Source organism: Etheostoma spectabile, chromosome 12 (assembly GCF_008692095.1).
Source record: "Etheostoma spectabile isolate EspeVRDwgs_2016 chromosome 12, UIUC_Espe_1.0, whole genome shotgun sequence".
NCBI classification, from domain to species: domain Eukaryota; kingdom Metazoa; phylum Chordata; class Actinopteri; order Perciformes; family Percidae; genus Etheostoma; species Etheostoma spectabile.
Genome location: NC_045744.1, coordinates 3,346,553 through 3,351,552, shown reverse-complemented (window position 1 = coordinate 3,351,552; position 5,000 = coordinate 3,346,553). Strand labels below are relative to the sequence as shown.

General features: G+C 43.1%; 1 protein-coding gene across 2 annotated transcripts in view; it reads left to right on the top strand.

The window, feature by feature from the left end:
• The first annotated feature begins 371 nt into the window (after positions 1-371).
• LOC116699050 (leucine-rich repeat and immunoglobulin-like domain-containing nogo receptor-interacting protein 3) overlaps positions 372-5,000 on the top strand; it is a 42,427-nt gene continuing 37,798 nt past the window's right edge. Inside the window, exon 1 of one of the 2 annotated variants that reach the window (XM_032531430.1) lies at positions 372-926. The gene's annotated coding sequence lies outside the window, so the exon portion shown is untranslated. The remainder of the gene's footprint in view (positions 927-5,000) is intronic. The other variant, XM_032531429.1, reaches the window with a different exon arrangement.

Genomic DNA, 5,000 nt, shown 5'->3' with positions numbered 1-5,000 from the left:
CTTTCAGAAACAAATGTCTCAGAATTCTGTCAATTGAATACATGATGGCATGAATTGTTTTGATTTTAACATTTTTTAAATTGTATTTTATTGAATCTGATTTTTCAACTGTGATAGTAACATTAACTGTTCATCATTTATTTTCTCAAAAAGCAAAAATCTTTTTTTCCCCCCTCTCCTAAATCAAAGTCTCTTCGTTTTTCTCCCTCCCTGGCTCTTTAGACAGACTCCCTGAGCCTTACGCCCGGGAGCCCACTGAATTGTGAATCCAAACAGCCGGAGCAGCAGCAGATCGACAGTGACTGAAAAAACGGGAGGGGAGGGGGGAGGGGGTAGTTCGACATAAAGAGTGAAAGAGCAGAGCGAGAGAGAGAGAGAGAGAGAGAGAGAGAGAGAGAGAGTTGAGTGAGAGATGAAAAGCATGCTAAGCGAGAGAGAAGCACTCACACTGAAGGAGGCAGAGGCAACAGCTCCAGCAACAGCACGCTCCTTTCCCATCCTCCCTTTCCTCTCTCATAATCCCACATCCACGCCGAGGGAGATGGAGGGCACCCAGACCCGCTGAGGAGCACTGTTTAGAGGAGAGGAAAGCTCACATGACCCCCTCCCCCATCCCCTCCTGTGAGTGTCCGGATCATATTTTTGGGACAATAACCAACGAGGACTGAACCGGGGGTGTGTACACAAGCGAGCCTGCTGGCAGGAGGGAAAAGAAGGCAGGGAAAAGAGGGGGGGGGGATGAGAGGAAGGTTCGGTACAGCTGCTGATGCCCGGGTCTGCGAGTGAGACCGAGACAGACTGAGGAGGGGAGGGCGGCACATGTGGAGCAGTGTCAACTCGTGGGCCCAAGACGAGGGGAAAGAAGATTCACATACGCACACAGCTGGACAGATGAGGAGACATCAGGGACCACGCTTCAGTCCTGGGTACGTCCACCTATACTACACACAATCCTGCACGCAGACATGTACATTTTATCCTCAATGGTTGCTGTGTTGTTTTTTTTGGAAACACTTGAAACGCAACAGTGCGTGTTTGCAGATCTCCAGGGTTGACGACTACCCACCCTGACAAGTCTCCCTACTTGCCCTCAGATAGGAAAGAGGACGAGGACGAGAGATTATGTGTGCGTCTGAGAGTGTGCGTGGTCATGCTTTACCATCCACATCCACGTTATTATGTACATTATTGTATAGCACTGGAGGCATTTCATAATGGGTTTCGTGAGCTGTCAGAGTGATGCATGTAAATAAAACCTCCACTGGCAGAGCATTTTTCACGTCGCCCGGGCAAATGAAACAATCACTCACATCTCAACACTTGTTTTCGCGTTCCTAACACTGCTCATTACATTAACTTTGTTGGGCGAGTTATTCGGAGTCATAAATCATGCACAATAAAAAAAGAAAATCAGACGTGTAACTTGTGTGGCTGATGGAAGAATCTGAAGCCAGGGCTTGTTTATGTACTCCGGTCTGACACATGTATAGCTCTGCTTACCCATGTTGCACTGCAGGACGCCATGAGCGGTAACATGACATGTATGGCCAGGTGTTATGTCACGTTGTGCCACAGTGCATATGGTTTATGTCAGCAGGTTTGCATCAGGTGTATCAGCCTGCCACTTGTCTTTCTCAATTCCCCCCCACCACCACCATCATTTCTCACTCTCTCTCTTCCTTATTTTCCACCATCTTCCACCTCTTTCTCAGTTTCCAATTATAGGCTGTCATCTCGCTCCCTTTCCTCCTGATGCTATCTCCTGTTTCATTCTCTTGCTAAGCAATTACCTTTACCTGCCTCCGCTCCTCCGGACACCATGGCTGGCTAGTTTCCCCTCTGCCTTTTCAACAATCAAAGTGAAGGATGGGTGGGGATTTCAAGGCAATTTTCTCATGGTTGCCCCCAACCTGAGCAAAGAGCGACCCCGGTGAAGCCTGAACACGGCAGCCACTTCATATTATCGCTGCTCTCACAGATCCAGAAAAGATATGTAAATAGGAAATAGCTCTGGGGGGGGGTTTCAGTGTGCAGAAGAATTATGCCACTAATCATGCAATCAGCTCATTATTTCCTGCTCCTCATTAACTTGTTTGGGTTTCTAACTTTATCGCTGTTCGCTGTTTCATCTATAAGAAAAAAGACTCACCCAGACAGAGCTAGTGTTGGTCCAAGCATTTGGGCCAACACTAGGAAAAGGCTTGCCAGAGAGCTGAACCCCCCCCCTATCACAACCTCTCCCCCACACTGACTCTTTCATTCCATCATGTATGCAAACATCTGTCTTTATAGCTTTCTCTTTCGCCGACTTTATAGTTATCATCTTTTCCTTAAACCTCACTTGTAAGGATCCTACCTTGCAACCTCTTCACTACAACAGCACAACGCCGACAGAAAACGCACATATTTACATAAAAACAGGCATACACTCCCACACACCAGTATAAGCCTTTTAGCCCAGCAGTGTGACAGCTACCTGAAGGATAGCTACGCTGTCCTTTCTGCTGCCAAGCCTGTTAAACTGTGTGAAAAGACACAGATGGAGTTAGGGATTGGACGTAAGGCATAGTAGGATCATGGCTGAGAAGGATAACAGGATGAGGTCAAGAGGTCGTAATTAACAGAAAGAGAAAGATGGGACATAAAAGAAGATTGATGCGATAATGGAAGGAGTCAGGGGGAAAGACAGAGTTTAGATGGTGACTGAAAAATGAAAGAATGTGGGCGGACATGTTTGGTCCTGGTGGTGACAGACAGCTACTGATTGCTGATGTCTTTTTTTTCCTGTGAATGGACACAGCTGCAAAGTGATAGTTTTCAAACACCCCCGAGGAAAGAAGGTGAAGACAGAGAGAGACACAGAGAGAAGGAGAGAGACACAGATCGCCGCAGGAAGCAGAGGGTGTTGGATTATTTTTTTAAAGCATTTCGCTGCTTCTCCTTGAGGAAAATTGGAGAATTCTGGTTTATTACAGGTTGGGTCAGTAGCAGGAGAGGAAACCTATGTGCAAACCCTTATCTTAATTTGGCTTCATTTAGGAGGTAAAACTGCATGTTGGCACACTCAAAAGGATGGTAATGGGCATCAAAAAAAGCTATGCGTGGACAGGTACAGTGTAGAAAACAACATTTATACGCACAACGTGTCATTTCTGCTGCCGGCGTCTCTCAATCAAATTAATAAAAAAGACTTTGAAGACGTCATGAAGTTGCCAGGGATCATTGCTAACTTACTATTTCATGGGTCAACTACTCATGCAGCTACCGTAGCTAATAGGAGTGTGATGAGACCCCCAGACAAGATTGGGGTCACGAGATCGAGACACGAGTTTAACGCTGTTTGAAAAAAGAATTGATAAAAAAAACTTCAATGATGAAACAAGACTGGAAAAATAGGCCTTCAATTCAGTCGATAGTTGGAAAATGAAAACATTTAAAAGGTTTTGCCACAAACTCAAATTCTCAGACTGGCGTTCTCCTGTGTAACTAACAGTTAAACTGTTACTTAATCCATGTGTTCACTGGAGAGAGTCTTTCTTCAAAAGCCAGTGAGTTTAGTATTAGTCTGATCTTGCCTTATGGTTACATAATTCCGAAAGTTGAATGTAATTTGAAGATATCACATTATAATTGATGCTAATCAAATGCTGAAATTGCTTTTTGAATGTGTATCTTTTTTTTATAAATGCGTTACGCAAAAAAAACAAAAGACAAGTGCTTTTGTCACGTCACTTCTGACCGATAATAAAGTCAACGGGAATCCGTAAGACAAGATTCATAATTCCTTTATTTGTCATTTTCATGCTCCAGCACCACAAGGCATTGTCTGAGGGCACGGAGCTAACTTCACGGTAGAAAGATTGAGTAACGTCTGTAGTACTGTTTCAACATGAATTTAAAATTGACATCCATCGAGTCGAAATGCTGCTGTTGTCATTAATTAGCTCGTTCTTGTTTCCTAACTACGTCACGGCATAACGATAATTCATGTAGACAGCTAATGTTAATCCAGCTGTCAGAATCTGCATCAAATTTATGTATTAACATCTGTGTTCTTAACGGTGCATGAAACAGGTTGCTTATAAACCACTAACGAGTAGTGATACTAGTTGTAGTGATAGTAGCGCCGTGTGGTTTGGTTTTCTATGTCGTTAGCATCGTGGCTAACACTATGCTACTCCGTTTATGACCTACTGTTTCAGCTGTGCTTTTTAACAGTCCCCTTCCCCTTCGGTGTAGGCCTACCCAAGTCATTTTTCCCAAAAAGTTGAAATGTGAAATCTTGCCGGCTTAATTTACTGTTAGCTGACGCGGGCTGGCAACGTCGCTTGCTTGTAGTTACCATAGTTACCAGGGGGGTGACGAGACGCTTACTCCACGAGACGAGGCACGTCGCGAGATTGGGTTCACGAGAACGAGACGAGACGAGATTTTTAAAAAACATTTAAAGAAGTCCTCGATGAAATATATGAATGGAAAATGTTTTTTTTTATTCAACTGAAAAATCACAAAATGCAAAACGATTTAGGTGCATTTTGAAATCAACTATTAATGATGAATGTTATTTAACTTTTTTTTAAAACTATTTTTAATGAATTGTATGCAGTAAAGGACGTGCAAACACTGCCAAATGTTTTGTATAAACTCTACCAACTGGCTTCTGCCCTGTACAATGTCACACGAGAAATCTAACTCCTTTCCACAAACCGAAGATAAAAAAATAAACAGCATAAATAAAATAAATGTGTAAATAACAGAAAAATTAACACTTTAAATGCAAACAGTAAGTGTATCAATAACCAAAGTACTGCTCTCTCAAAACTACAAGTGCAAACAGAAACAGTTTTTTTCTTCAAGCATGAAAAAGAGAGAAACTACACGGAACAGCCCAAGATATGGTCACGTTCTTTTTCAAGAATACAAGCATGTCGACTGTTTCCACAAAATGTTGCCACACAAATGGTTTAAAAGTGGCAGGGGGATCTTCAATAGTAATTTCA